The sequence below is a fragment of the Harpegnathos saltator genome, unplaced genomic scaffold, assembly GCF_003227715.2.
Source record: "Harpegnathos saltator strain DR-91 unplaced genomic scaffold, Hsal_v8.6 scaffold37, whole genome shotgun sequence".
Classification (NCBI taxonomy): Eukaryota; Metazoa; Arthropoda; class Insecta; order Hymenoptera; family Formicidae; genus Harpegnathos; species Harpegnathos saltator.
In genome coordinates, this window is record NW_020230172.1 from 876,389 (window position 1) to 899,324 (window position 22,936).

Here is a 22,936-nt window from a genome sequence, read left to right on the forward strand (position 1 = left end):
GTGTGCGCGCGCGTAACGCCCCGCGCGGGGAGAATTTTGCGGCGGACATTGCTGCCGGGCTGTTCTCGCAAGCGTAAACTACGTGCGGACTACTCTCGCGTCTTCATCCATTGACCTTCCGTTTCGTATGCGCAGCCGTTATCTCGAATCCCGTCGTTCTACGTAACGACGTTGAACGATAAACAGATGCGAGCGCGCGCGGGTGTCATCTCTTTATTATTCCGCGTGCAATTTTTTCCCATCTTCTTTCCCTTTTTCCAAGAACGTCCCCCAGTTCAGAAAGTCCCTTCCTCCCTCCGTCGAACCCTCCGCGCTCGGAAGTTGCACGGTTGCACGGGAATAAATTCTCGTGCGCGTGACATTGAAGCGTTCAGCTCGCTCGCTCGCTCGCTTGCTCTCTCTCTCTCTCTCTCTCGCTCTCTCTCCCTTCCCCCCTCCTCTCTCTCTCGCTCTCTCGGTGCGCCGACATTAAAGTAACGCGCGCACGCGGGCGTTTAATCGATAACGGCGAGTTCAAAATTCCCTTTCCGAATATCTGTAGGGAATAACGGAACGAGTCGCGTGTTTACGAAAGCTCCTCGCTCTGCAGCTCCCCCCCTGACGTCGCCCCCCGTCCCCTCCAGACCGCCTCCAAGAGGGGTACTCTTTCGCATCGCGACGGTGCAATAAATACCACATTGTATGTGGCGCGTTAGCACGCATACGCGTTTATCGCGCTCGAATATCGCCGCGACTTCCGCGAGCGAGGAAATTTTCTCGCGAGGGAGAGAGAAGAAGATGGGGGAAAGGGGGAGAAAGAGACGAATCGTTCAGCTTTAGCGCGGATTAGATTCAATTAGATCGGACGTTTCCACGTTTCCTCGTACGTGCACGGAGCGCGTCGTGTACGTCAAGACGATTGCAGGCAACGGCAGATTCCGTGCACGATTTTCGCTTGTGTACGCAAGGTCGAAAACCGTGCGAGTAACCGTGGCGGCAATGGCCGGGCATATGGGACACCGAGTGTACGGTCGTGGGCAGAAAGGTCGTCCGTAATTTTTCGTACGAGTTTCAAAACGCATTCGCCTTGCCGTGCCGAGCTACGGGATTCTCCCGTGCGAAGACGAATTCTCTCGTTGGACTAGACTGCTGGAGTACATCCCGAAACTCGCGCAGAAAATTACAGGCGACCTTTCTATCCTCCGCGAGTGTAGCGCGGTCTCACACACACGTCGTCGTCGATCGCTCATCGAGCGAGATTGAGAGATCGACCAAGCGATCATCTTCGCTCGCGCGGCCGAGCTGTAGCGCGTGTTTGTTCGCTTTATCGTGCGAAACTTTGGGGATGCAGCACGAACGAGCGGGGCGTCTGACCTACTAACTCGTTTTTGTTTAACTTATTCATTGTCCGATCGGAGCCACGAGCTTACGAAGGTCGTAAAAAGGTTGTGGAACTCGTGAGACAACACGCACGTACGACACGTCGGCACGTGAGTATGTGTGCGCGCACGTACGAGCGCGCGCGCGCGTGCGCTCGACACACACACACACACATACACTGTCGTCACGTATTAATAATGATTTCCAACGACTCCGAGTCGCTATGACATTTCAGCGAGTTTAGAACTTTTTCGTCGCACCAACGACGCACGAGCATCATCTCCGTCGCCCGCTCCGGCTCTTCGTGTCGCCCAATACGGGGAGATGTGCTGCGGCACTCTGAAAGAAATTATAACGGTGTCGATCTCGGCCGCTCGGTGGCTCCTAACATTTTCGTATCTGCGGCTCACAGAAGCGGAAACGAGGAAACAGACGTTCGTCTCTCTCTCTCTCTCTCTCTCTCGCTTTCTCTTTTCCTCCCTCTCTCTTTCTCGCTCTCGCACGCGCGGGATTTCGTTATTTCTCATGCGATTCGATAGCGGCTCGTCTCGCGATGCGGAGAAAATTATCGTAATTTCGAGACAAAGCGGTCTTCCTCGAGCGTGCACGCCGCAGCGACGTCAGCGACGGCGGTCTCGACGGCGATTGTGTACCTAGAATGCGAGAAGTGCGTCCGACGAATAAAACCGCGACAGTAGACGCATGTATAAATATACGTATTCCGAATGCACCAAACGCTTTCCTGAAATCTCAAGAGATCGGCTGGAAAACTTGGTAGCCTGCGCGAGAGCTCGGAGGATCTTTCTCTCTTTCTCCGTCTGTCTTCGTTTCTCTCACTCTTCGCTCATTCTTTCTCACTCTTTTGCTTTCTCTGTCTTTTCTCCCCCATTCTCTCTCTCTCTCTCTCTCTCTCACACTCGCTCGCTCGCTCCGCATGTTCGTCCCTCTGCCCTCCACTCTCTGGCCTATAACTCGTTTTTTCTCTCTCTCTCTCTCTCTCTCTCTCCCCCCTCTTTCGCTATCTCTTTCCATCTCCTCCAGCACGGCAAAACGGGATTCTTTCCTTCTCTGGTCCGCCGTTCTCCGTACACTTGTGAGTGTTAGTGGATGTGAGGATGCCTGGTGTCTGTGAGGGCTTTCTGCGATGTTGCCGCATCGCGTGCTCGACGACGGTGCATGGTTGCCGTGAGTTTGACACGTCGCGCCATCTCGCTCCCTCGCGTGTGTTCGCTGGCTCGCTCGGTCTCTCTCGGGCTTTCCTTCCCTCCGCGCGCGGCCGGGATCAACTGTACACCCTCCCCCGCCAACGGCCGACATCCCTACCACCACCATCGCCAAAGCCCCTCCACTCCCCTTCGCCTGGCCGCCAGGCAGCCAGCCTACTTGCTTGCTTGTACTCTCGACACAGTGCCGTAGCGGTGATTTCGCGTGCCCTCCATATCACTTGGTATCGGAAATCGCGAAGTCGCTTAGAATCGGAAATCGCGAAGCACCGGGACGAAAAAATGCGCGTCTATCGATGCCTTGTTCTCGAGTCTCTCAACCTGAAACTCGCTCGTGTCTGCGTCCAATCTCTCCGAGACGAAAACTCGATACAATTGTCGAAAAACAATGCAATATAACGTGTATTAAAATGGCCGTCTTTAGATGGAGCAAGATGATATTTTTACAAACCTCCACTGAAAACGTTCGTCCCCTTAGATAAAATATATGTTTGTTCTTTGTATGGGATACGTATAAACGTAAAAATCTATAAATGCAGAGAGGCACGTATTCGCGGTGTAAAACTTTGCTATTGTGTCTCGTTTTAATTTCGTCACAAGACGGACACAGCTGAGCGACACGTTGTCGCGGTCTATGAAAGAGAAACAACGGAGACGGAGCGGAATCGCACTTGTGTATCGAACGTGTCGCTTTCTCGGCGCATTATTCGCGCGGATCGCGTCTGTTCCGCGATTGTTAAACGTGTCCGGCGAGCGAGACGACGAGGGGACCGATAAAATTCGCGGTATACCGAGAACGTTTGGCTTTTTGAACGCAAAACGCGTCGTGATGCCGCACGGAATAGACGCTTGCAAATTACAAAACGGACAAATCAATCTCTCTCTCTCTCTCTCTCTCTCTCTCTCTCTCTCTCTCTTTCTGTCCCTGTTCGCACAGTGGAAATCAAGACGCAAGACGAAAGAGAGGGAGAAAAAGAGCGATCCCTTTGTGCGTTTTTATTACATGCGAGAAGAGCGCGCGCGTTCGGCGGACCGAAAAATAACAGAAAATGGAAGCCCGAGTGAAAGTAGAAGTCAAGGGACGCGCTGATCGCTGACGGAATTTCAACGAACAGTGCGGTCCAACGTTACAAAAAAAAAGCGTAAAAATCGGCAAAATCGACGAGCCGGAATTGTATTTCTTCTTCGACATCGTTCGAATATATTCGCATATTCACATTACACGCGCAGCCAGCTCGACGGATTCAAGGCATACGCGACAACGATCGCTCTCGCGGCCGCGTCGACATTTCGAGCCATCGGCTTTAAGTCGGGGATCTTTCAGGATGTAGCCGAGCGCGCTTTGCTCGTGGTCGCCGCTGTCGCCGCCGCCGCCGCCGCTGCCGCCGCCGCCGTCGCCGCTGCCCCGATGCACAACACACAGCAGCGAGAGCGCGATCGGGTGTTCCACGCGAATCATCGTTGTACGCGCGCATCCGCTGCGCGATTCGACCGCATCGAAAGACGAAAACGTCGTTCGGAGGTTTCTGCCAGCTCAAGAGACTCTCGCGCGAGGATCCGCCCGCGCGAGAACATCAGCGTTCCTCCTTTCGAAACGACTAATCGAGAGGGAGAGAGAGAGAGAGGGGGGGAGAGAGGGGGGAAGGGAGAGACAGAATCCAAGGCAGGGCGACAGTGGTGCCAGCGCTTGAGCCGGCCCTGGGCTAGCGCAGTCCCTTCCCTCCCGTTCGCAGAACGCGCGCGCGACGCTGCTACGCCGCTCGCTCGTTCACTCGCTCACTCGCTCGTTCGTTCGTATCTCGCGCTCGCTCGCTCGCTCGCTCGCCCGCTCGCTCACTCTCTTGGTCGTTCTCGGTTCACCCCACTCTAGAATCCGCGTGACCCCTCGTCCCGTCGCCGCGCGCTCTCTCGCCCGGACGTCCCGCACCCGCCGCACGGCGGCCCGTTACCCTCACCCCGCGGCCGCTGCCCGCCCCGACGCGCTCCTCTCCCTTTCCCCCCGCGCGCCTCACCGTGATTCCGCCTGCCTGCCTGCCTGCCAGCCTGCCGTCCGTCCTTACGTCCGTCCGTTCGCCGTTTGGATCTATGGTTGTGTGCGGTGGATTTCGTGACGTTAACCTGGCGGCCCTGAAAACGCCGTGTGGACCGGCCGGACCGATTTTCGTGCAGCGAGACACCGAGTCGTCGGAGCGCGAGTGCGCGAGAACGCGAGTGTTTTTTAATCGCGGTGACCCGTCGCCGTTGTTGCTGTCGCCGCCGCCGCCGCCGCCGCCACCGCCGCAGCCGTCGCCGTAGTCGCCGTTGTTCGCCGCTGCTGCTGGCGATCGGCTCTACGTCGGGGAATACGATATATCGAGGATATAGTTTGCCGCGGGTAAGGCTCTTGTGTTAACGAGGAAGGTTCATGTGCGCGGGTAAGAGCGACGTGGGATACCCATCGTTGTCGCCGTCGCCGTCGTCTCCGCTGCCGTTGTCATCGTCGTCATTATTGTCGCCGTCATCGTTATATACTCGTCATCGTGATCACCGCGCGACCGCCGTCGTTCCCGTCGTCGTCGTGCTCGTTGGTAACGTCCTCTCGCGAGCGCGCTGTATGAAGAAGAAGTGCGAGAGAGAGGAGGCATGATCGCGTCTCGTAACAGCTCGTCCACGACGAAATTCGCCACGAAGGACTAAGAAACCGCTGCACCGAAACGCGCATCTTGTCATCGTGCTCCTTTTTGTCAAATCTATCGCTCCTTCTCAGTCTCTGTCTTTGTCCTTGCCTTTGCCTCCCCCCTCTGTCCTCTCTCTCTCTCTCTCTCTCTCTCTCTCTCTCTCTCTCTTCCCTATCTATCTCTTTCTAGCATTCGCTCGCTCGCTTGTTGGCTTTTTCTCCGTCTCTCTTCCATTCTCCTCCCTCCTCCATCCATCCATCTCTCCTTATCTCTCTCTCGCTTCTCATTCTCTCTTTTAGGCAATCACGCGAGTGTGCGTAATCTCTCATTTTCTTTCTCACGCGTATCCACGCACCTACACACACTCGGTGTATGTATATACGACGTGAATTATACACGCCACGAACACGTTCTCTCTCTCTCTCACACACACACACATACACACACTCTCACACTCCCTCCTCCATCCTGGTCGCTCTCTTTCTCCATCCGTCTCCGTTTCTCTCCTCTCTCTCTCTCTCTCTCTCTCTCTCTCTCTCTCTCTCTCTCTCTCTCTTTCTTTCTCCCTTGCCCCTTATTCATCCTGCTCATTCCCCGTTCAGGATCAAGCGGGATAAGGATTAAGGGGGAAGGAAGAAAAAAAAGAGGTCTCTCGCCACGACGATGGCGATGATGATGATGATGATGACGACGACGACGACGACGACGACGACAACGACAACGTGAGACGCCTCCGCCCGCACCTGCATCCGAAAGGCGAGATCGAGAAACAGCCTACAGTACAGTGTCGCCGTGCAGTGCACAGTGAAATACGTATTTTCCGAACGTCTCTCGTCGCGATCGCGGTCGGAGAACACCGCGACGCTATGCGCCGCGTCGCGTCGCGTCGCGTCGTGTCGCGCCGCAGTATGTGACCGCGTTTGTCACGACCGCACGTCCGTGTGTACGAGCGGTTCGCGTGTTCCACCACGTTATAATACGTATCGTACGTGCTCCTTTCGTTCGTTCGTTCTTTCGCCTGCTCGTTCGCCCGTTCGTTCGTTGATCGTTCTTTCGTCCTCGCTCATTCGTCCATTCGTCCGACCGACCCTTCTTTTCTCGATCAGCCTGCGCCTCCCATCGCGACCGTCTTCGTCGTCGTCGGCTACATCCCGGACAACACGTCGTGTTTATGATGCGCATCGATGCGCTGATGCGAAGGTGCCGCGATTACCGACCGAGTGTGCTCGCTATCACGCCCGTGCCTGCCGCTCCTTCGTCGTGATACATCATCCAGCTGGTGCCCCCTCGCCCGCGCCCGTTCGGCTCGGCTCGGCTCGGCCCGTTCCTGTTCCGGTTCTCGTGTACCTCGAACCCTCGTCGTCGTCGACCTCGTCGGCGACCTCGTGGGTTCACCTCATCGTCGTGTACTCGTACGATACCTACCTGCCTTGCCTGCCCGTCCGCCTACTCGCCTGGTTTGCGTCTTCTCGTCATCGACGAGAAGAGTCATCGTCTCGTCGCGTCTCGTTTCGTCGAGCCGCCTCTCTCTCTCTCTCTCTCTCTCACACTCTGTGTGTATTCCCTATGTGTGATGTACTACGGTGTGATCCACACCGTACGCGGTGGCTCAACCTTTGCGCTCCCGCATTTTTGTGTCCGTCCAGCCCGGAAAGAGGCACCAGCGAGTGTCGTCGAGACACGAGCGAGTAGTAGCACCGACCGCGCGATGTTTCGAGAACGAAGCACGAAAATAACGGACCTATTAATAGGGGAATATCTAACGGCGCACGCGGCCACGCTTCGCGTGTGAACTTGAAGATAGCGAAGACCGCCACCGTCGACGACGACGACGACGACGACGACGAGCAGCGCGACCGCCGACGATCGTACGTATATCATACGCAACTTCTTCATTGTGCCTTTTGACGATGATAATCCGGGTCACGAGTCGTTCTCGTTCGCTCGCTCTCTGGAGCGAGAGAAGATGCTATCGCGTCCTGAAAAGGACCAACTCGTTCGTTTGAAGCAGGAAAAGGGTGTTCTCTCTTTCTCTTTCTCTCCACGGGAGATCAGGGAGGAGGAGGAGGAGGAAGAGGAGGAGGAGCTGGCGCGAGTCACTTCGTCACTCGATCCGACTCACTCCTCTTTCTCTGGATTCACGCGAACGCGAACGTTCAGAAATTTGCGTGCACGAACTGATCGCGTCGTTTCGACGGCGAGACGCAACGCAACGCGACGCGATGCGACGGTACGTGTCGGTCGCATCGCGACGTCCTCTCGTTCCCTTAGTTTCTCCTTCTTCCCTGACTTGCAGTGTTTCAATTTCATTTTTCGCGTCGAGATCGGACAGTGTCGAGAAGCGAGAACGTGTGTCGAGAGAGGAGTGTTGGTTAGTGAGATCGACGAGGAATAGGATGACGCTCGCAGGATTCGGCCGCGCGGCGACGCAAGACGCGTGCACACACATTCCTCGAGTTCGACCGGTTCGCGACTAATTCGCCGCTCGTGTTGTGCGCGGTTTATCGCCTCGGAAGAAGTGACAGGTCGACTCGGAATTTCGGACAGGTGCAAAATCCGTCGATCTGCTCTTTCTCTCTCTCTCTCTCTCTTTCTCTTTCTCTCTCGCGGCTCGCTGGAATCTAGTTGAGAAGTCGATCGACGAAGCATTCCTCGCATCCGGTAGGAAGTTGAAATTGCACGACGAGTGTCGAGTGCGGGTGTGGTGTTTTTCGGGCACGGTGAGGCTCGCGAGATCCGATAAAAATTGCCGCGGCGATCGGTGACCTCGCGAAGCCCTCGGTGCCGCTCGTCCGGGGACTTGCGTCACGGGGAATACCGTAGTGCAGAGAAACAGCCCGATCCGTGACTCGAAACCGCGAGCGGCCGAGCTCACGTCGTCGTCGACGCGCGATCTTACGTGGCTCGATCGCGATTCGTCATCCGTCCACGAAAGAAGTGCGACGTGCAACGCCGACGGTATTTATTTAGCGCGACTCCGGAGAGCGAAGACACGCAAGTTGAATTCATTCACGCGAAGCGTTATTAGAAAGAGAGAGAGAGAGAGAGACACGTAAAAAAAGGAGAGCATCAAGAACGACACAGCGATTTGTGTGAGACTAATCTTCTCCCCGTCCTCTCTCGAGACTGCCGCTCGACACCGGTCCGCTTCCTTGCGTTTATTATCGATGATTTGCGCGAATTATTCCCAATTATTCAACATTTCGTCGTCTCATGCCAACTTCGGGCCCAAGCTGTACCTCATCTTCTCGTCCGCGATGCGCGGCCTCTCGCGAGACGCGCGGACGCGCCCTTCGTTCCGTTGCTGGCCGATCTCCCGCTCGCGAGACTCGACCGCCGGCGCGCCGATTGCTTATGATTTTCTCGCACGCTCTTGCTAATTTAAACACGCGCCGCGGCGCGGCGTCCGCTGCCAAAGCGTACGCGCCGCGCGCGCTTGCGAGCGGAGCGAGGCGCGTTCGCTTGCGCGACATTGCCGGCTCGCGGTTGCATTGTTCTTTCGCGAATCGCTCGTTACGCAGCCCGCGCGCCGAGTATTATCGGTCGCATGCTGTTTCGGCTATGCTTCATTAGCCGACGGACCGAGAGTGAAAGTGGCACGAGTCGCGGAACTTGGTCGAAAGTGTGCGTTGCTCGGCGCGCGCGCGCGCGCGACGACGACGACGACAAAATCGCTGGCGTGTATTCGGGAGATTCCGCGCGAGCTCACTTTGTATCTCCGCCGGCTACTTATTGTCTCATCTCATGGACGCGATGTTCGTTGCCTTTTTCGCCTTTGAGCTTCGGGACCAGCCAGCAGCCGGCTGGCTCCAGCGGGGAAATCCTCTCCCGCTGGAAATGCGTTGCGAAATTCGCGCGGAGAATAATGGACGATCTTTCTGTCCGCGCGATCGTGCGCGCATCGCCTAGTGTCTTCTTCGATGGTGTTCTCTCTCCCCGTTTGCCTCCGCCTTTTGTCCCTCGCCGAAACACGCGAGCGTGCGATGCTTACTTGCTATTTCGAGCGCAGACGATATAAAATGATGCGCCTACAAAACGAGCGGAACTCGCGAGTTTCGCGAATGGTCGCGCGAGCGCGCGCGCGAGCGATGATTGCGCTGTTCTTTTTATATCCGTCCTGTTCGGTGCTGCAGTCTTTTTCAACATTCGCAGAGACGCAGAACGCAGGACGAGGCTCGTGAATAAACGTGCGTTATTTGAGGACAATAAGAAAGGGACCGAGGGAATAAGCGCCGCGCTCGCGACAAAGCGGAGAAAGTATGACGCGTTGAGGAATAAAAATCCCACCAGTTCACTCCAGCAGGACTTTATCCTCGGCGACAATTTTGTTCGTTCGATTCGCGAGAAATAGTTTACTTACGGCGGTAAAGCTCAAAAATTCCCAGAGAGAGAGAGAGAGAGAGAGCTGGATTCTCTCTCTCTCTCTCTCTCTCTCTCTCTCTCTCTCTCTCTCTCTCTGTCTCTCTCTCTCTGTCTCTCTCTCTCTGTCTCTCTCTCTCTCTCTCTCTCTCTCTCTCTCTGTCTCTCTCTCTCTCTCTCTCTCTCTCTGTCTCTCTCTCTCCCCCTCTTTCTTTCGACTCGCGTCAAACATTTGACGATCGAGAACACGCAAAGTGGGCGGCGCAACGCGCGGACGGGCTTTTTTATTATTTATTTATGTCCGCTTTTCTCGGAAAACAATGTACTGATTTCACGGGGACGTTACGAGCGACGGAGCGCGACGTCTTGACGCGCGACGTTCCTCAGCACGCACGTTGCGAAGCTCACCTGCGAGAACGTCGCAGGAACTTGGAGATGCTTGAAGTTCGCGGATGCTCGCACGACAACTTTGTCGGCTGTTGTTAATTCGCGCACCTTCGGCCAATTTTCCGGCCAATTTTGCGCGTTGCAAGCCGTCTGTCGCAGCCGCGAGGTGTTCCGTCTCGTCGCCGACAACAACGTTCAAGTCGTGTTTTTGCGCACATCGGCCGATTACGAAACGTATCTTCGGCAATTTCTCGGGAAACAGCGTCGGACGAGCGAATAGGCTACGCTGCGAGTGACCGTCGAGTGTCAGGCGCGTTTTAAATACCTACACGGAAAAGAAATCTTGGGTCTCGCGTGACTGAATAAGAGGGAACGGGCGAAAACTCGCCGACGAGAGAGAGAGAGAGAGAGAGAGAGAGAGAGAGAGAGAGAGAGAGAGAGAGAGAGAGAGAGAGAGAGAGAAAGAGAGAGAGGCGGTAATTTCTTTCGCTATCGCCAACGAAAATATTTGTCGGGAATATCCGGCCGCGTTATAAACGGCAGGTCGCGATAACCGAGAACAATTGACCGTACAGAGGAACCCTCCCTGCGCGGGAATCTTTATGCAACCGATTTTTCATCCGGCCCCCCTCCGCCCCTGATAATGGAAAATCGGTTAAACGAACCGACATTTTTTTCCCGTGCGCGACTATCCGACTATCTTACACATTTTTTCCCGAGATCAAGAGCGCGCTCTTTTCGGAGTTATTACGCTCTAAATGCGCTCTCGTAACGTCTCGTGCGATAGTCCATCTCTCGACATTGAGAAGCAGCCGCGACATTCTCTCTACTCGGTCTGGCCTTTAAGCCCGCGCGTCGTCGAGAGAAAGCGCGCGACATTTGATACACCCTGTACACGTCGACCAGCTCGAAACGACCTTACGAGATGGCCGCCGCCGCCGCGCGCGCGGAGCATTCTTGGCCTCCGCGGCTCGTGCTCTATTAGGAAAGCTCCAGTTCCAAGGTATCCGTGAATATTCATCGAATCTCCGAATGTGTCTGGCGATATACAGATTTCTGTAAGACACTCGATATCGCCGCTCACACATTTCTTATAATTGCCTCATCTGCAATTTCTAATGTTCGCTCGACGGCGCTTCGACGTACGTCGTGGTTGTGTCTCTCACTCTCTCTCTCTCTCTCTCTCTCTCTCTCTCTCTCTCTCTCTCTTCAAAATGCTCGAGTCGATAATTGCCCGGGGAGACGAAGACGCATCATTTTTCGGTGCGAATCGGATGTACCTCGAATTCCGAGCTAGACGCAGCTGCTCGGAAACTAGCAGGGAGTAGGATTAAGGCCGGCCGACTGTCGCGCATCTCACGAAAACATCGCGTCCTGAGAATCGAATTTCGCAGCACACGCCCATCCGTTACGTAAGTCGACGCTCGTGTGTCCTTATCGAGTATCCTTATCGGTTATCTGCCGGATACTTTGATCGAGGGGAGCAGCTCGCGGCCGCCTGCCGATTCTACGTAAAACGACGATTCGCCGAGGACGGCCGCGCTTCGTGTATTTCTCCGGCGATACCGAGAGAGAGAGAGAGAGAGAGGGAGAGAGAGAGAGAGAGAGAGAGAGAGAGAGAGAGAGAGAGAGAGAGAGAGAGAGAGAGAGAGAGAGAGAGCGGTCGGTCGCGATCGAAAAAAATTTGGTTACTTCATCATTTGCTTATGTCGGTACACAGCGACAAGTCGCGGACGCGTCACCGGCACATCTTTATCGTGTGTTATCTATTCACCGTCGAAAGTTACATGCCGCGCTTTCGACGTTACATGCGAATGTCGTCGTCGCACGACGAAGTTACAAACTCTCGTCGTGCCGACGACGAGCGTGCTGATGTCGTCGATCTCTCGCGAATGTCCGCGTTCGTCGCACGCTATCGGAAGTCGGGATATCTCGCAAAAAACTGCGCCAGGCCGCGGCCGAGCCGTCAATTTTATATATCGCACGTATAAACCCTGCGCAATCTCTCGCGCCGTGACTACTATCTCTCTCTCTCTCTCTCCCTCTCTCCCCTCTCCCTCCGCCTCCCTCGATAGAACGATTACGCAATTCGTGCTCGCCGCGTAACGACGCGCCTCGCTCTTTCCGCCCCCGAAAGGACAATGCGACTTCCTCGCGCTCGCACGAGCGTTCACACCGCGCGTCGACTCGTCGTGCCGCGAGGGGGATCCGGCACCGTTATAATTTCGTCGACTTTTTCAACGGGCCGTGCCGATGCCGCTTCCCGATAAGATGAAATTGAGCTCTCGAATCGTCGTCGTCGTCGGCAGCAGCGGCGGTGGCGGCGGCGACGTTCGGTCGATCCCATCAATGCGATCCCATTGTCACGAATGAGCGCAGGGCTCATTTTCGTTCGCGGCGGTCGCGTCGGCCAAGGTATGTTGCTCTCGATGTAGGCCGGTGTTTTCGAGAAGAAATTGCAAGTATCCTACATTCCCTTCCCCCTCCAGTCGCCGCTGCGATGCGTATGCGGGGAGTCCCCCCTGAAAGGGTTAAAGCAACACGGGTGTCACGAAAAGCGAGCGCGGCCAGCGACGTCGCTTTCCGCGTTTGCCGGATCTACCTGCTCGCCTGCCTGCCCTGTATATCGTCGCTGCGTGTGACTTGGCAACGCCGCGTACGCGCGCGCGCGCGCATAAAAGAGAGGGAGAGAGAGAGAGAGAGAGAGAAGGAGCGCGCGCGCACGGCCAAAAGCATTACGGCGGTTTCGCTCGGAGACACGGCTAACGCAACGACGCGATTTTTCGCGACACGGTCATTCGCGATTCAATGCGAAAAAATATCGATGATGACGCGCGCTCGCGTGTCGCCTCGTTTGCCTCCTCGCGTATAATTTCGCGATAGCGCGCTCTCGTGATCGATTCTTTTCGAGGGAATAATACTTTCGCCGGAGACACGCGGAAATTTTGCCACACTCGGCGAGAGCCTCGCGGGGAATGTTGCTGTAGAATTTGCCAGCCGGGGAACATATCGACGCCCCGCATTCATTTATTCTTCCCTCGCTTCTGTGTGCGCCTTTTTATATCGCATTTTAGGCACCGAAGACTCTCTATTGTTAACAAAATTTACCGTGCCTCTGCGGCGAGAGAGAGAGAGAGATACATTCTGCCGATGATCCAAAATTTAAATTGCTCGGAAACAAATTTATGCGAGAGAAGCTATAATATATATATATATATCTGGTGTATGTATTATTATCTTAACACCTAACGGCACGATCTACACTTCTCGCAGCCGAAACAGTTGAATAAATGCTCTCATCTATCTATTCGTGTATCGCGACCACGTCGATTATCTAAGGACAACAACATCGATATTGCATAACCGTTATTTATAAATCGTCCCATGTTTATAACGCAAAACATGAAATTACGTATAAAGAAGTAGCAGTTGATACGTCTCTTCCGCTTTATCGAATAATCGGCGGTCGTGACGCACGAATGTACAGACGCGATGTGTATGATCGAGGAATTCTGGTAAACCTACGCCTCTCGCAACTGCAAAAGGCTGTCATGTCGATCGAGCGCGTACACACCGGAAAGTTTATCTTTTGGGAATTATTTGAAGGCAAAAAAGAAAATATATATATATGTATATACAATTTCTCTCCCGTCGCGTAACTCATTGAAAAAAGAGAGGAAATGGGGAAAAAAGATGTTGCAGCCTTTCTTCCGCCGACTATACGTCACTGCGAATATTGTGTATCGTTATTATTTCCTTTTCACTGTACTATCTTTGCAGATAGCGTTATCTCACGGCCGTACGTTTATTCGCAGCGGGCTGAAATTTCTCGGGCCCGATGAATCACGCGAATTCTTCTATTCGGACCCGTTGTATAAGCAGCTGACATTGTAGATTTGGTAGTGTAATTTGATATTTTGCCGAAGAGAAAGGCTCTTCGCGTGACATAGCGCGCGCGCGCGCGCGTGTGTGCGTATACGCGTATACGTACGTGCATGTGTGTGTGCGTGTACGCGTATGTGTGCGCACATGTGTACAACTCCGCCTCTCTTGCGTAGACTCGCCATCGATCTTGTCGGACTTGCTTCGCGACGCAACCTGCTTTATTCCGTAGCTAATCATTAGCGATTTCCCGTTCGCAGAAGTACGCATATCGGGGGAAAAGAGATACGACGACGACGACAACGATGACAACGACGACGACGATGACGACGACGACGACGACGGCGACGACGACGACGACGACGTCGTCCTCGTTTATCAGATTTTTACCTCGTCAACGCGCGTGTGTGACTCAGACCCGTAAGCGACATGCGCGTCGCTGAACGAGTAAGAACGTCGCTTAGCTTTTGGCGAACAAACGAGACCGTCGAGATTCGCGCACCGCCGAGTACTTGACGTCGGGTATATTAATCTCCCGGAAAATGCCGCGAAATAGGCGAATTGTCGAGGCGCTCTGAGGTCGCAAAAGAGAGGTACAAGTCGAAAACAACGTACGCGCACGACTACGACGAACGTGCGGGTTCTCCTTCGGTACACGCCGGCCACACGCGCTGCGCACAATTTTCGCGAAACTCGCGGCAATCGATCCCGCAAGCGTACCCCGCGTTTGCGATCTCCTCATCGCGCGTCGAGAAGATGGCGGGTTCTCCCGAGACCCGTATTCGCAGAGTTCGATCTTATATTTAACCCTTTGAGTGTCTCCGCACCGGCGTATCTTGAAGAAAACGCGGCATATAATGTCTCTGAAAATACAGACGCTCTCTTGTCCATTTGCCCACGTCGTTCAATAGAATGCTTTCGGAGCTGTCTGATAATAGTTTACTTATCTTTGTCTGTATGCGCGCGTGTATACCTCTATGAAAAACAGTAATTTCCATTTTCGCATCAATTTTCCAAGTCTTCGTAATCTCTCGTAATTTTCGCCAGTCTATTAAAATAATGCTAAATTTGTAAAATAAAACACCAGGGCTCTCAAAAAGGCTCAAGGTGGTTTCGAATTTATCTTTAAGAGTAATTTGCAGCATCTCGAGTCTTTGTCGTCCTACGTCGAGTTTATTTTGCATTTCGCTTTCTAGTTTATTTTAGAAACCAACTTTTTGTCATTAATAATGTACTCCAGACAAAGATATTCTTGCCAGTATAAATATCGCTGCGTTAGTTGGAATATAAAAATAGACGCAAACTACGCGATGTTGCGAGTGAATTAATAAAATAATAAATTAATGAAGCAAAAACTACATTTCCACGGATCGGTCGAAGAGAGAAAGGCTGGAAACAAATGATAAATACCAGACGATCCTAGATATTCCAATTGTTATTAAAACAGTCGGTGTATCAAAGAGAGGAAGAAATTGAAAGATGCATTTTTTACGTTTATACGCGCACTCACGCAGGACGAGGTTGAAGCTCGAACACGACGGAGTCGTACGCGGCGTCGACTCGGGGGGCTGACGAGTCCATAAGTCGAAAGTCGAAACCCCGAGTAACTGGAGAGAAACAACCTTCCTCTGCCATCTCCGATAATAAAGAAAACGGCCGAAGGAAATAGGAAAAGGGGCGGCGGTCGTTAGGAAAGGGAAATAGTGGTGCCGTAAAAGAGGGCAAATATTTGCTCAACTGGCGTTTTAGAGCCCACTCCCATAGTCCGGCTAATTCAACGGAGTTTTCGTTATTTTAATAATGTTAACTCGACCCTCTTGAACTAACGCTCCTTTACACGCGCGCCGAGGAGCGATCAAGCTATTGACGCACCGCGTACGTGTCGGGCGGTATCTGCGTGGAGGAAAATACACGTCGATGTTGGTGCCGATGAGAAATCCCGCTGGATAAATTTCTCGCTCGTCGTTCGTTCATATCGCGTCGCGATAATCGCACGTGGTGAATCGTCGTCGTCGTCGTCGTCGTCGCCGTCGTCGTCGCCGTCGTCGTCGCCGTCGTCGTCGTCGTCGTCGTCGTCGTTGTCGTCGTCGTCAAGCTCGTGTGTCGACCTCGCGACGACGCCACCTAATGCTCTAAATTTCGACAACGTCTGCTTGAGGGTCAAAGAAGAAGAGAATCGTGCTGGGCGGGGCGTTGCACTAGCAACTCTGCCGCTGCCGCTCCCATCGGCGGTGGCAGCGACGGCGGCGTCGACGTCAACGCGAAGAGAGAAGAGTACATCGTTTATTTTGACTTGGCGCATCGGCGAGCGATGCACGGCAGGCCGACGAGCGTTGCCGTGTTGTGCGTACGCGCGATCGTCAGCCGAGGACGTCGTGGTGTGCACAGGGTGATTCGTTTCATCGCCGCTCCGCGAGACGGTGGATAGGTGTTGATCCTGCGCGAAAAAAATAAATCGAAGGTGCGCTTCGTGGAAATTTCCCCCGCGGCGAATTTTGCTCTCTGTTTCTCCCCTTCTCTGCCCCCCCCCCTCTCTCTTTCTCTCTCTCTCTCTCTCTCTCTCTCTCTCTCTCTCTGTTTCTCTCTGTCTGTCTCTGAGAGAGGAAATTACGTTTGAACAACGCTCTGGAAAAATCGATAGTATCCTTTTATCCATCTCTCGTTCTCCGAGGATTCGGCAAAGTTTCGATTAACCGTGACAGATCGCTCGACGGAGATATCCGGCGCCGCTCGACACAGTCGTCCAGCGGCTGTCAAAGTGTAAAGCGGCAGATTCAACGTGACGTGTCCGGAAAAGTGGAGTAAACGATGGGGAAATATATAACGGAACGACGAATTTCGCGAAAAAAATGCGGACGAGCGCGAGTTATACCCCGCTGGTTTCTCCGACCCGGCCAGTACGTATCGGCCCGCTCGTTCAATGTCTCGGCGGAGCATATTCAATGTGCCGCATTGATCGCGCTATTAATACGGATATTAATTTTAATCACGTTACGTTCTGCGCGATTATATCGGAGGAGCGCTCGGTCTTTCTCCGAGCGCGTACTCGTTATTTATATTTCGGCGCGACTCGCTTTTGGCGCAAAAAACCTAAAAATATTCCATTTCGGATGTGGCGTTACGTGATACCATGGCGTCGTCGTCGTCATCGACGTCGTCATCGGCGACGGGGCGCCTAAGTGATAAAACAAACAGGAGATTCTACGTAATTACGAATGTCAGATTTAAGCGGTTAAAATTGAATATCAGTCGGAGTCTGGCGGGGAAATTTGAGATCGCGAGGTAGAATATCGCTGTCATATCCGAGACGTAACAAGATTCGGAAGCTCGCGGGAATGAATAATTGCTGCTGGTCGTGTGTCGGAGTCGTCGCGCGAGGTCACCAACCAACCAACCAACCAACCAACCGACCGACCGACGCGGACGCTGATTTACGAGGTTCGAGTCACAGACACACGTGCATACACACACACACACACACACACACACACGTGCGCAGACGTACACGTACAGCACGTAAAGTACGCCGCTGCGAGCGAGCGGCCCTTTCGGTTTTTATAACCTCCAGCAGGTGGGGCGTTTTAATCGATAACGGCGAGGGGTACCTCGCTCTCGCGCGCGGCAAAAATCGTCCGTTCCGGGTTTAAAGTAGCGCCGAGCGCCGCGTCCCGCTTTTCTCCACCTCGCCCCGCCCCCCTCCCCCCTCCCCCGCCAAAGATACGCCGGTGGTATCTTTAATTTTTCCCACTGTTACTTTCCCCGGGACCGTCTCTCTCTCTCTTTCTCTCTCTCTCTCTCTCGACAAACGTCTAATGCGCAAAGCGAGAGAGCGAGCGAGCGAGCGAGCGAGCTCTGAGAAAGTCGATATCACCGAGCGCGACCGCGGTGGGTTCCGAGGGCTGATGCCTTCTTCGTCGTCTTCGTCCTCGTGGTCGCTGTCGTCGTCGTCGTCGTCGTCGTCGTCGTGGTTTCCAAGCGTAGCGTAAACTGCCGCGCGCGCGATACACGCTCGCCGTAACGATCCAAAAATATCCTTTGACACGGCCGCTTCTGAACTTTCTCCCCGCGGCCGGCGGTTTTATACGACGCAACGATTCTAAAAATACAAAACACGAGCCGGCGCACGCTTGGAAACGCGGGAACGATCGGCTACGCGCGTCGCGATTGCACGGCTTCTACGCCCTCGATCGAGAAATAATTCATCGGATTCCCGATGCCAGTCGCCCCGACTCGCCGCTCTCTGCGCTCTGCGTACAATGCAACATTGCGCAATAATCCGCAAGTCACCGCGTGTCGCGCGAAAATCGTCCTCCCGCAAATTCTATCCCGGGCGTATCAAGTCTTGCGAATCGACGGTGATACCACGCGCCTCTCCCGTTCCGCGATGAGACTCGTCGTCGAGCCTCGAAACGACAAGACGGAGCGCGCGCGCGCGCGTGAATTAAAGAGGGAAAATTCACGACGGGTTCGCCCGACGGATCATTGTTTCTCACGGAGGAGTCCTCTCGCGCACGCAAGTCGTTGATATGAAATCGTCTACATTCGCCGTCGCGTTGTCCGCGCTCGCACAACAATCGATACGGTCGGAAAAAGAGGAGTACGTAGCCAGTCAGGCAGCCGGGCGAAAGTACCGGGGCGAGAGATAGATGCGAGAGCGTTGCGAGATATCTGGTCGAGTGGAGGCGGTCGAGCGAGCGAGCGAGCGAGCGAGCGAGCGAACGAACGAACGAACGAACGAACGAAGCGAGGCTTTCGCTTACGAAATCCGCCCGCGCGCTTCGCCTCGCCTCGCCCCGCCTCACCTCACCTTGCTTCACCTCGTCCCGTCTCGTCTCGCTTCGCTTCGCCTTGCCTTGCCTTGCCTCGCCTCGCCTCGCCTCGCCTCGCCTCGCCTCGCCTCGTCTCACCTCGCCGAAAAGTCAAGGCTTTTGTCAAGGGTGTAGCGGAATGCGTGTATAGTCGCCGGCGAGAGCGAGAACGATCGAGCTGTACCTGCCGGCTAATTTGCGCGCTTTCATCTCGCTCCGCGTTCATCGTCCGCGCGATTAACGCCCGGAAATCAATACGCACTGGCTGTTGTGCAGTCCACGATGTGCACCTCACATGTAAACTCGGCTCCGTCGCTCTACAGTCACGACCAAAGTCATCAGGATTCTCGTACACGGGGCGCTTTTGACAGGTGGGAAAGAGAGAGAGAGAGAGGGAGGTAGATAGGCCGTGCCGCACGAGAAACCGACGTCGCGTCTCGCGATTGCGACGAACCGCTCTCTTGATATATTGATGCGCCGCTATATTTGAAAATGACGTATGGATGCGAGTCTCTCTCTCTCTCTCTCTCTCTCTCTCTCTCTCTCTCTCGCGTCAGCCAGCTAGATGCCGGAATAGCGAGTCACACGAGCGCGCGCGAATTGGACGGACGGGGGCGAAACCAGTTCGCGCTCGCTCGCAAACCGGCCTGGAGCCGAAAGGGACGTCGGGAATAATTCGGGCCGCGCGACGAAGGGTCAAGGGTTAAGCGGGCGCCGGTAACCGCTTCCACGCTCTTCGTCGGAGGGAATGAGCTCGATGGTGCAGCGCCGAGACGAGAAGTGGAACTCGCATGCGTGCGCCGTGTTGTTTGTGCAGCAGCCAGGGAGGAGAAACGCGCCGCGGCGACGTGGAGTACACTCGCCGGGCTCTCGAGAACGGGTGGAGAAGAGGAGGAGGAGGAGGAGGACGCTGAAGTAGCCGGGTGGGGAAGGGTACAAGGGGAGATGGAGATGGAGATGGAGATGGAGATGGAGATAGATAGATAGATAGAGAGAGAGAGAGAGAGAGAGAGAGAGAGAGAGAGAGAGAGAGAGAGAGAGAGAGAGAGAGAGAGAGAGAGAGAGAGAGAGAGAGAGAGAGAGAGAGAGAGAGAGAGAGAGAGAGAGAGAGAGAGAGAGAGAGAGAGAGAGAGAGAGAGAGTGAAGCGTTGAGGGGGCGGGTAGGGGGAAGAGAAGATGCGAGACGCAGCACCAACGGTGAATGGGCGAAGCTAAAGGTGAGGGCGGGAGTGGGTACGGTGGCTGCGGACGAAGGGAGGCGGGCGAAGGGGGATCGGAAGAGATATCTGGACTCCATGATGTAAGGAGACAAGGGGTGTGCTCCCCCTCCCCCGACACATACGCGTGTTTACGTTAGGCGGCCAATAAGATGTTCTCCAGTCCGGCTGCGTCACCGCGAAAGAGCCTCGAGGAAGAAGCGTGTATGCGTGTTTGCACGCGCTGGCTGCGCGTGTACGTGCGTGCGTGCATGCGTGCGTGCGTGCGTGCGTGCGTACGTGTCGTGTACAAAGCGCGAGCTTGATATCGTCTAGTTATCGATACCGAAACTCTCCTCTCAGCAAGCGTACTTTATCTTCGATTGCAGCTAGATGGATGGTCGCTGGCGATGTTGCGTGCGCGCGCACGCACACACACACACATGCGCGCGCGCGCACGGGGCTGCTCGACCTGTGCTCGAAACGCAACTTCGGTATCAGCGATGGGGGGGGAAGAGGGCGTTTATTACTTATCTTCGTTTTGCGTTAGCCGAACAGCTGATGCAAAGCGTGCTCGTACGGCTCGTATTGATCTCTTATCGACTTATCGTATTATCGTATATTTCGCCTTTCGATACTCGTCGTATCTTTGATATCGGTCGCATCGACGGGTGGGAGAGGCAGGGAAAGGCGGCAGGAGGCAGGCGATAGCGAGCAAAAATGCGAATTCTCGCGTCGCTGCGTTCCTCGCCGCTACCTGAAGCTGAAGCTGAAGTTGACGCGTCGGGTATCACGAGGAGAGACGCGAACGCGCGCCGCGTTGCTCACGACGACCACGAACGACGTCTCACGACCGCGGCAAAGGTGTGGTAGGGTTGCGGACGCGCGAGGGTACCTTAAAGGAAATGTCCTCAAGGTGGACGACCAAGTGCACATTAGCCTGAGTCTGTCCACTGTGCAATGACTCAGCTTGTAGCGAGCCGGTTAATGACGTGGAACGCGCGATTAGATTTCTAGAAAACTTTCAACATGCGCGGCGCGGCCGCAATCAATGATGGTTATCGAGAGGTCATTTGTTTCTCTGTGATGTATATACGAGATACTTCTCCCCCTTTCTCGCCCGTCTCCCCCGTCCCCAACGTCCACCAACGAGTCGCCACGTTGTGCGATTTTTCGAGCGGGGCTCGGGACTCGACCCGGTCCAACTTGGACGAGTCTCACCCTCCGCGACGTCTGGCCTTTTTTCTCCCTCGAATGAGAGCGTCCGATTAAAATTCCGCCTGCTTGACATCTACTTGAAAATGAGCGACGAAAGGCAAATAGCGCCTCGCCTCGCCGCGTCGTTACGACGCGACGCGACGCGACGCGACGCGACGGGGCCCGCATTCACACGCAAGCGAGCGAGCGAGCCTCCTGTGTCTTCGAGCCGACAATGCTCGGCGCCTCCTCCCGTATGCTCGGCGGAGGAAGCGAGAAAAAATTGTCGTCGCGAGCGGTGACATTTATACTTCATTATCTCGATTAAAACCGCACGATAAAGGACCAATTTCCGATACGTTTAACAAGATCGTCGGAGGCCGACGTCGCCTCGCGTCGTACCGAGCCGGCCGCCGGCCTTTTATGTAACTCGCTGACGTTCCTACCGACACGACGCGGTGGAATTTTATATAACCCGGACAGGCGCTTGGTTCAGAGCCCCTGGACTCTGCTTGCCTAAGGAACAGACGTCTCAGGAGCGAGTCGCGAGACGACGAGACGAGTCGGTGCAACGGCATCGATGTCGTTGTTTTTGCGCCGCATAACGAGACAATCGATCGCGCGCGCTGCGGACTCGTGAGGGAGAATGCGAGATAGATAGATGGGCAGAGGATAGGCGAGAGGGATAGAGACAGAGAGCCAGCCCAGGCCGTCCTGTACAGCTGATATTTGCCATTTTTGCTATTGTCGCGTACTCGACAGACACACACACACACACACACATCGGCGGATCGACCCGCGCTTCCCGCCGACGCAGTGCGATTCGAACGCGCGGCAGATGCCTCCTTCTGCAGTATTTCCCACTGCGAAAAGATCGATCGACCTCGTTGTGCGTGCTCGCTAACACGTATCCCGTCGTAATTGCCGTATCTCGTCGCAACGTCGGCTGCTGCGGACTCGAAACGCGTGTTACGTATTTCTCTCTTTTGTTTCCTCGCGCGCCCCTGTTCCTCCCTTCCTCCCTCCCTCCCTCGCGCCCCCGGCTGTTTCCCCTTTACCGTTGCGTCCGTCGTCGTGACGGACGGGCTCTCGAGGATCGCACTCGTCGTGAGGACGGTTCGTCTACGCGCGAGGAGGCTCCACGTGGTATTAGTTCGGAGGTACGCGGTGTATTTACGAGGGCTCCTCACGCGAAACGTTGCGTCTCGTTTGCCAATGTTGCGCGGGCAAAAACCGGGGATGAACTGAAATTTCACTTGGCGCAATGGTCGCCCGCGCGACCTGGAAATATCAACGTATTTCCAGCTCGATCGTGTCGATTAATAAGCCGCCTGTAGCGGCGCGGTGACGGCGGGTCAATAACCGGCTATTATCGGCCGCTTCTCGTAAACGCTAACGCAATCATAACTTACCGCCGCGCGCGCGCGGGGCACGAGGCGCAATTTTCTTTCAGCAACTTGACGGATAATGAGCGCGCGGCACGATGTGCCGAATCGATGCTAATAATCGCCGGCGCGCATCTCCAGCTTGTCTCTTCTTTTCTTTCGCGTGTACTTACAGGGGAGAGAGAGAGAGAGAGAGAGAGAGAGAGAGAGAGAGAGAGAGAGAGAGAGAGAGAGAGAGAGAGAGAGAGAGAGAGAGAGAGCTTGCGTCACGTCGCTCGCTCTCTCGCTCATTTGCATGCTAATTCCTCCTCACGTGCAGTCGTAGATAGAAATACGCGGACGCGTAATCGCCGGCCGATTACGCGGAAAATGGAGAAAGATAGAGGGGGGCAGAGAGAGGGGGGAGACATGGGGACCGAGACACGCGGAATATTCTGTGAAGATACAAGTGTTTCGTTATCGCGTGACCAGCGCTCGGTGTGT

The 22,936-nt window shown here is 54.7% G+C and overlaps 1 protein-coding gene across 2 annotated transcripts in view; it reads left to right on the forward strand.

Annotated features, from left to right (window-relative positions):
* Nucleotides 1-22,936, forward strand: part of mRpL44 (mitochondrial ribosomal protein L44) — a 36,465-nt gene that overhangs the window by 9,218 nt on the left and 4,311 nt on the right. The window lies entirely within an intron of this gene.